This window comes from Myotis brandtii, unplaced genomic scaffold, assembly GCF_000412655.1.
Source record: "Myotis brandtii unplaced genomic scaffold, ASM41265v1 scaffold32, whole genome shotgun sequence".
Classification (NCBI taxonomy): Eukaryota; Metazoa; Chordata; class Mammalia; order Chiroptera; family Vespertilionidae; genus Myotis; species Myotis brandtii.
The window spans coordinates 12,615,926-12,626,224 of record NW_005362269.1 but is presented as its reverse complement, the minus strand read 5'-3'; positions in this window follow the sequence as shown (position 1 = coordinate 12,626,224).

The following is a 10,299-nucleotide window of genomic DNA, read 5'->3' as shown; positions in this document are numbered from 1 at the left end:
ATGATGGCAAAGTCTAGCATGTTGTTAACCTTTGTCACAAGCAAAATCAGACTATCATCATATTACATCTTGATGCCTTCTGACCCTCCTCTTCTTTACCCTGTTGAGTCAAAAGATTTTTAAATCACATATAACATTTTAAATCAAATGTCATATATATTTTATGCCTCAACATGTATGTTACCTATCTTCTGAGGTCTGGCAGCTTCTGATAAATTGGTATCAGTCTGGTCCATCTGCGGGCTATCAACAGGTCCTGGTTTTTCTAGATATCTACGTTAAGATTCTCACTTCTGGTATTTGAATATGCTGATTCTGATGAAAGATCTCTGCCCCAAGGGATCTGATAGGACCTTACCCATTAAGTTGTTCATTTCTTTGTAAATGTGGCAGGGATAACATGTCTACCTAGCTCAAAAAAGTAATTTCAGGGAAAGAAAATGAAATAAGAAAGCTTCTGAGTACGTTCAAGACACCTGAAATAAAGTAAAACAATGTTCCTAGATCATGCAGACCAGAGCAACAGGTATTTTAAATATTCCAAGGGCGAATACTTTTTATTATATGGAAGTTGTACTAGACTCCTCCTTTCCTCATGTTCCATTTTCTAAACAGCTATGCCCCTACTAAGCAAATTGACTACACATTATGGCCACATGTATGATAGAGGTAATCCTATCTAATAAAGAGGGAATATGCTAATTGACCCTCACACCATTGCAAAGATGGCAGCGCCCACAGCCAATAAGGAGGGAATATGTTAATTGACTGCCCGCCCTCAAAGATGGTGGCACCCACAGCCAATAAGGAGGGAATAAGCTAATTGACTGCCCCACCCTCAAAGATGGCGGTGCCCACAGTTAATAAGGGAGGAATATGCTAATTGATTGCCATGCCCTCAAAGATGGTGGTGCCCACAGCCACAAGATGGCTGGCAGGGGAGGGCAGTTGTGGGCAATTAGGCCAGCAGGGGAGGGCAGTTAGGGGCGACCAGGCTGGCAGGAGAGGGCAGTTGGGGGTGACTGGGCTGGCTGGGGAGCAGTTAGGCATCAATCAGGCTGTCAGGGGAGTGGTTAGGGGGAGATCAGGCTAGCAGGCAGAAGTGGTTAAGGGCAATCAGGCAGGCAGGCAGGCGAGTGGTTGGGAGCCAGCAGTCCCGGATTGTGAGAGGGATGTCCTAATGCCGGTTTATGCCCAATCACCGAGGGGTCCCAGATTGAAGAGGGTACAGGCTGGGCTGAGGGACACCCCACCTCAAGGGGACAGTTTTCATGCACTGGGCTTCTAGTCCTATATAATAAAAGGCTAATATGCAAATAGGCCAAACAGCAGAACTACAAGTTGCTATGACGCACAGTGACCACCAGGGGGCAGATGCTCAACACTGGAGCTTCCCTCTGGTGGTCAGTGCACTCCCACAGGGGGAGTGCCACTCAGCCAGAAGCCGGGCTCATGGCTGGTGAGTATAGTGGCAGTGGCAGGAGCCTCTCCCACCTCCACAGCAGCGCTAAGGATGTCTGACTGCTGACTTAGGCCCATGAGTCGGACATCCCCTGAGGGCTCCCAGACTGTAAGAAGGTGCAGACCAGGCTGAGGGACCCCCTGAGTGCACACATTTTGTGCAACGGGCCTCTAGTTTTTCAATAAAATGTTTCATTGCCGAGAAAGTAGTGGTGCACACGTTTCCTATCACCAACCCTTATTCTTAGGATGAACTGTCATTTCATTCATATCAGCCAAAGAACTACTTCCTTCTCCCTGTACAGCAAAACTCTGTGTCCCCATAATTTGAGAACTAAAACACTGACAACAATAAAAATCCTCTGATAACTTGATTGTCTATCACACATCAATCTGGCCAGATGAAGTACAAAATATGAAATGTCAAATCTATACTTCTATCTGTTAAAATGATAGCATTCACTATATATTTAGTGCACCTATATAAAAAAATATATCACTATTAGTTTCAAGTTTACAACATAATGATTTGATATTAATATATACTGCAAAATGATCACTGCAGTAGTCCAGTTCCTAATCAAGTTAAAAATGCCTATAATTTGTCACCTACCAAGTCCATTCCTAGGTCATCTACAGAAATAATTTTATAACTATAGATGAGAGAAGCATTGTTTGTAAGAGTGAAAGTGTAAAAACAACCTAAATATCTAAAACAAAAGAATAAAGTGTGGTCAGCCTTACAATGGCGCATTATACATCCATGAAAATAAATTAATTATAGCTACATCTATTAAGATTGATGTGCGCTACAAATATGCTAAGGAAAAAAGAGCCCTGAAGTGGTGAGTCATTTTAGCGTGTTTTATTTTATTTTTCTGGAGTGCATATGTATGTATATGCAGTCTTACATATCATATATATTAAAAGTGTAAAGATATCTTTTGGAACGATAAACATACATTTCAGGAGAGTTGTTACTTCTCAGAAAAAGGGAGAGTAAGTAATGCATTTATATAATGAGGCAAATACAAACACACTCACAAAATTATATTATGGGGCTGAAGTTAGAGTGAGGCTATACTTTTTTTAACCTCGAAGTTTTATCAGTCTTTTCTCTATTGCAATTCATTTGTTCCTGTGAATAAGAATTTGTTCATCTCTCAAAAATATCTTCATTTACAATGAAGTACTTTAAAAATGAAGAAAGGAAGGGAGGAAGGGAGGGAAAGAAACTATAAGGTATTTTCCATCACCATATTATAATGAGTTTTTTTCTATTTCATATCTTTCCATTTAATATTGTTTACTATAAGTGTATATAGTTTTAGATTAACTCTCTGATATCCTTCTCCTTTGAATTTTATTGTCTGATTAAGATTCTTAATTTTTTAAATCTAAAGTTTGATATGAAGATGCTATCAAACATTATTGAATTCATTATTAGTCCAAGAAGTCAAGCTAAGGTAGCCTTTGCGAGAGGCAAGCCTACTTTGGCAAGGGGTCTTTAAAATATCGCTCTCTATCCTTTTTTGTGGAGGGAAAAAACCAAACCACCATGCCTCCAAATGCTGCATTACAGTCTTAATTTCAGTATTACACGGCCGTCTAAAAGCATTTCACAGGTGTTTGCTGGAACTCATTAGACTATTTGGAACTCCTTCATGCTCCCTAAAAGGCAATTAAAATGTGTCTGCAAATTACCTCATGTGGCCCAAAGCACAGCTGCCTCTTCCCCCAGTTACTACGCAGTGTTTCCAAACACCAGAAAACTGCTTGGAAACCATCAGTTAGCAAAGGCAAAAAAAGGGCCTTTGGGTGGCTTCCTTTCTTCTCATCCCCAGATAGGCCCATTCACTTGGGGTCTGTTGCCAAAAACAAGAAACAAGGCTGTTAAATGACAAAAGTGGATGATTACAGAGGGAGCTTTAAGGGCCTATGGATACAATAAAGGCTTCACTGATCCAATGAACTGGTGCATTCTGCTTTTAAAATCCTTTTCTTCTATAATAAGAATCACAGAGAAATGTGGATTCAGGTAATAGAACTAAAAATTCTGTGAGTCGTTTAAGGGTGGAGTACTGACTTTCTCGGGCTGTGAATATCATAGTGTCCAAGTATTACCTGCTTGTTTCTCCAAGCAACAACCTCACCATGAGTATATGCTACTAAGAGAGAGCCTGCATATGTAATCCTAAATTAGAGAAAACCTTAGAGGAAAAGGTCTTCCCTATTCTTGGAGACTTTTACTTCTGCCAACATAAAAGGGACATTTATTGGGCAGTCATGAACATCCTTATGACAATCCTTTGCATTTAACTACTCTATTTAATCTCACTGTGCAGGTCCTGACACTGGAACTTAGGAAGGGCACAGCCAGAGAGAGAAGAGGAACTTGCTATGTGAGATTCAAATAAGCTGATTCCAAATCACAAGAACTTAATCAAACATGCACCAAAAATAACACAAAATAAGTCTCTAATAATTCCATTTATAACAAACTTTTTCTTTATCCAATTTTTAATTAAAATTACTTCTCCTGAACTTGAAATTCACTTTTTAGCTGTGTTTCTGGATTTCAATTAAATCATGATAAATCAGGCATTTTGAAACGGAAAAAAAAGGAATGTATTTTGAAGTGCAAAATAAAATAAGGAATAGGAAACTGCTATTTGTTTTTCCAAAAATGTTTGCCATTAAATCAGCATGTGTAATTTATACTGCTATCAAAATGTTCAATGCCACCAAAAAGAATTATTTTAATGTTTTAAAAAGTTCTGTTCGTCTAATTAGAGATTAAGCTCCAAACTGGTATTTTTGCAGCAAGAAGATTTGCACATTCAAATAAGATATTAGGTATAAATCAAGTGAAGGGAGGTGTAGTTAAGGGTATTCACTGAAAATGGCAATATAGTATGGAAGGAATTTAGTATTTTTCCAGATAGATGCAAAGCAGAGATTTCCAATAAATTTAATTGGAATCGTGTTAGGAATAACTAAATGATGACTACAAGGTAATTTGTAATTATAAAGTGCTAAATAATAAAAGTTGGCTAATTGCCATTAAAAAATACATGGATGATTACTGGGAAGGGAAGAATGAGGCAACATTGATGGGTTTCAAGTCTAAATTAGCAATCATCTTAACTACTTTATTGGTGACCAATTAAGGAGATAAATGAAATTTTAAAGAAGATGTTCTGGTACTTTGCTATACCTTAGTTTGCAGCATAAAATGGCAGAGGTGGAGTGAGACAAAAACAAGTTGTTATAGCATAAAGCTTGAATGATAGTAATATAGAGTGGACAAAATTAAAGTTTGTGATGTTTAGGTCTTATGAAAATTGAATTATAGTTCTTCACCTATCAGATCAACAGAATTAATGCAGGCATCCTTCTTATGACATCCTTCCTGACTATAGCAACTTCCAATGACCTTTCCTTGTGCTGGAATAAATGTATGCTTTATCTTGCTATTTTTTTCCTTTATAGCACTCATTACTCTGTGTGTGTGTGTGTGTGTGTGTGTGTGTGTGTGTGATTGTTGTCCATTGTCTTTGCTCCACTAAACACCACACTAGAATATAAGCTCCTTGAAGACAGGAATTTGGTTTCTTTTCTTCCACTGGAGTCTCAGGACTGACCCTAATAGGTCCTCAGTGATTTGTTGAAATATTAAGGAAATCAGGGCATTCTTGTGAATTTACCCAATAATTACCAGTAGTACTTGTTTACAAGTTCACTCCTAGTCCTTTGCTAAGTCCAGCAATACAGTCTTCTCTAAGGAACTATAATTAATCAGGATCAAGGAGAAATTACTCCTGTTAATCAAAATTAAAAGGTACAGTTGTATAAATTAGCATGTAAAGATTGAGATAGCTAGGTGGCATTTAAGTGAAAACATCAAGTAGGTACTTGGAGTTATAAGTCTAGGAATATGACTGGGCTGGAGAGAAACATATAGGAGTCATCAGCATATAGATGCTATTTAAAGCCACTATTGAAGTCTTATCTAAATATTTCATATTAATATGTCTCCTCAACTATATTCTAAATTCAGCTCTTGGCACATTGTCTTGTTTGTTTTCTTTGGCTATTTTGGATATGCCAAGTTTGCTTACATGTGGATCAATGGTACCATACCTTACCTTAGAGAAGGAACAAGGGGGCCAGGGATTAGCCTTATAGGACATCCACACAAACCCTTGCATGACCACTCTCTTAGCATTAAGCCCTCAGGACAAGGAGGGTCTGACCTGCATCAAATAATCTTAGGAACAAATCCTTAGGTATGTTGACCATAAAGACAGAGTTTTGGTCAAAGTAGAGATAAGATCTAAGCCTCAGTTGTGTTTTGGCTCCAGGCCAAACAGTGGAGACCACAACCTTGAAAGGACACACCTGAAAATCTAAAAATCTGATGAATATTCTATTGAGATCCTTCCCTGGGACCTCCCCGAAAATCCCCACCCTTAGAGTGGAGGACCCAGCTTCTCTCTCTCTCTCCCCCAAGGTTGTGTCTTTTCTTATGCCCGTGCCTTTCTCCACCACCTTCTTTCCCCAGCGTGGATATATATCCTTGCTTTCTTTCTCCTAAGTTCCAACGGCCCTACTTTTGCCACTGTAACTTGTTTCCTGAGCCCACACAGCCCTGCTGGCTCACTGCTTCCACTGTCACTTCTACCTCTGTGGCTTTCTAAATAACCGTTTACTTATATTTCAGATTGGCTCTGAATTCTTTCTTAGCCAGAATTCAATACTGAGGTTGCTTAACCAAGGTCCAATTACCAGTAACATTCTGGGTCATTTTGCTACTAACAATTCCCTGTCCTATCTTTTGAGTCATTATTAATAACACATTTAAAAAATGTTATTTCTGTATTTATTGTCTTCTTTCCATCTCACCTGCCCTGAAGAAATGTAAGCCCATGTGCTTAAGTAACTTTGACTTGCCTGTTAAATTATCAAATTATCTGGCACAAAACAAAAGTTTGTGGAATGACTGAAGGAATGTTGTCTTATAATAGTGTATTTTCTAAAATCAAGTTAATAATAGTGAATTGATTAAGCCTAGGTAAAGGACCTGGAAAATAGATTCTCAATAAAAAACAAGTATAATTATTAGCATCAAATACTAAATGATTTTCATATATGTTGTCAGATCATTCTGATGAAGAATATAATTGTAGCAAAAATTTTAGGTAAAGTGTTTTCCAAAATCCTTATCTGTCATCTTCCACAGAAGCCAAAAATAAACATTGTTTTAAACATTCAGAAAAACCTCTCTTTTGAGTTTTTCATTTTAAGTGGTGTTTTGTAAAATATATTCATCATTTTGAAATATTGATTAATTACCCTGATTCCTTAACTTCCTAATTTAGTGTTTTGAAAAATGGTTTCCATTTTTGGCATTTATTTTGCAATATTTTATCTTCAACTGAACTTTACTTAGGTTGTCATCAGAAATTTTCTGTGATGGAGTTAGCAAACAAAGTCAATATTTGGCAATACTATTATGCACTACCTTTATATTCACTTTCCAACATCATTTCAGCAATCCACAAGAGGTGGAGGGTGCCAAATCCTACTGTTTTATTATATTCACGTGGGCTTTTATAGAAGAAATAGACATAAAAAGCGATTTTCAACTGATGTGCCACAAGAATTTTTTAAAACATAAAATACCTGACTATTTAGTCAGGGTCACTGACCTCTTTTCCCTTAGCTTGTCAAAAAAAAAAAAATTGACAATAGCCAATATAATATTAATTTGGTGTGAATGAATCAAATGTATACCTATTTTTTGTCAGATTGGCAAAAAAAAACAAAACATCTTTTTTGGTGTGCTACGAATTTTAGTAATTAGTTTATGTGCACATGAGATGAAAAAGGGCTGCCTTAAACCAATGTTAAAGTAAATATCTCCAATAAAGCCCACTGATGTCATTCAGTATGTATCAAAGAAGGAAACAGAGGAAGCATTCAAAACTTTAATACTCTCACTCACTCCCTGGTTGAGATTTTAAAATTGATTCTTTGTCAGATAAAGCACCATGATATGATGACATAGATAAAGATAATTTGATATCCAGAACACTGATCTCTTGAGTTCTAAAACCAAAAAGCTAAAAATATTGACTGCCCATTCAAGGTTTCCATGGTAGTTCTGGTATCTAAATTAAGGTTCTTATTGCCCAATCCTAACCAGTTCATGGTTCCAGAGGTGTTTTCTCTCTTCCCAGAGTTAGAGAATTAAAGGAAACAAACTATAGTTAGTGCTAAACTAGACCAGATTAAGAAAATAATGTCATATCTGAGTATATGTATTCACAGATATACCCTTATATTCATTTTTCTCTCTTTTAGTAGGTCTACGCTAATAATTACTTTTTTAGCACATATAATTCCATAAATGAAAACTATGCATTCTTTTAAAAATACAGATACAGAAGAGGATAGTTGACAAATAAGGAAGTCAACAGTGACCTGCTGGGCTTCACAAAGGCATCCTGCCAGATTACAGACTTTTTTATTTCTTTTCTCTCTCCCTCCCTCCTTCCCCTTCCCCTTTCTTCCTATTGTCCTTCCTTTTCATTTAAAAATATATTATCCCCTGAATACAAAAATTACATGTTTATTGTAGGAATTTTGGAAAATATAGGAAAGCACAGAAAATAAAATAAAAATTATCAATAATGCAACCAACCATAGATAATATATTAACTTTTTCTTTATCTCTTTTAATCATTTTTAGATATACATGTGCATACGCATATATATACTCTATATAATTAAAATAATGCATACTTGCCCTGACCAGTTTGGCTCAGTGGATGGAGCGTTGGCCTGCGGACTCAAGGGTCACAGGTTCGATTCCGGTCGAGGGCATGTGCCTTGGTTGCGGGCACATCCCCAGTGGGGAGTGTGCAGGAGGCAGCTGATCGATGTTTCTGTCTCATCAATGTTTCTAACTCTATCCCTCTCTCTTCCTCTCTGTAAAAAATCAATAAAATATATTTAAAAAAATAATGCATACTTTACAATAAAGTGCTTAAGAAAAATATACTGTTTTCTGACTTGACTTGCCACATACTCATATGTAGATGAATACGTTAGGAGCCCAATTTCAAATCAATGGCACTTCAACATTGGCTTACATTGCCCATTCTTTGTTCCAAATTAGACCACTGCCCTATATGCTGCATCCACATATAAAAACTTTTAAGGAAAAGAGAGAGAGGGTGGAGGAAGAAAGAGAGGGAGAAATGAAAGAAATTAGTAAGGAAGAAAATAATGTGAATGGTATGTGAATGGTAAAGGTTTCACTACAACTCAATTTTCAAAATAACTCATTTGACTAAGCTCTAAATTTTAAAGCATTTTCTTTCATTGCATTTCAATGATTTTTAAGTGAGACCTATCCTATAACATAGTTAATGTATGCCAAAAAGAACTAAATCAAAAGAGAAAATTGTTTTTGTTTCTCCACACATACAACTAAAAAATTCACATGGATGTTCAACAGTCAAGGAGAATAAACCAAGATTTTAGATCTCACAATAAAATGCTTGAAAATACTGAATATTAAGGATAACTTTGTCAACCTATCTGAACTCTAACTCTACATTTTAAATGGAAAGTTATTTGATAGTCTTTACATATTCAAAATTGGAAAAGTCTTAATTGATAGAGTTCATAATTTCTTAATCTACAGACCAAACATTGAGTTGAAGTGGTAAGTTTTTATAAGCAGTCTTATTCATTCTTTGGTTTGAGAACGTTTTTCTTCACTAATCACAACATCCTATTTGGACACCAATATTTTAATATTTAAATATTGCATAGGTGTACATTTTAATTTTAAATACTCTACAGATAATGTGGGAGAAGAATAGAGATTTCAAAATAAATTAATCATAGAGGCATCCACCAAGTTCCAAAAAAGTATATGAATGGAAAAATAAATGTGTACAAAACAGTTTGCCAAGAGCAGTGAAACTTCAACAGTTTGTGATTTAACGCAAGTATATATTCATATAACATTTGAATATGAAGAACTATTTTAATTACAATTTTGATGTTAATTTGAATTATGAAAAACAAATTCAAGGATACAGATATTTATGTCATAGTCATAAAAAGATAAATGAGATAGCTTTGAACATAAAAATATATTTTTATGTACTCTAATTGTACTACAATAATACGTGGGTATATATGTATGCATGTATGTTATGTATATAAGGTATATATAATACAACAACTCATTTAATTACCATCAATTTATTACTTGATGATAACCAACACAGGAGGTATGATAATATTTTCTTTACATGGACTATTCCTTTCTTTGACTCACCAGTAAATTCTTTCTGAAATGCCTCAGTTTAGATAGGTCTTTCTAGTTTCATTGGACCTAATTCAATTAGACTATTTTATTCCATTCACACCTAAATTGGTTTCCTTAAAAAAGCAAAAACAACAATTTTTTTTTAAATGTTGAGTATTCAAGCCTTATTATGAAAGTATGTTTAGCCATTTACAAAAAAGAACATGGTATGCAACACTTTTAAAACCTGAACATTGATTATTGAAGTGTGTGTGTGTGTGTGTGTGTGTGTGTGTGTGTGTATGTGTTAAAGTTGAATGGTTGGTAGGCTTTAAAAACACAAAAACAGATATAAGAACTTTAAGAATAACTTGTTTTACACACACACACACACACACACACACACAAACACACACATTTGATACCATCAAGAGCTTCTCAAAATGCATATTGAACAAATAAACAATTTACTTGATATGAAAGCATTTAGCAAATGTAGTGGGAAAATA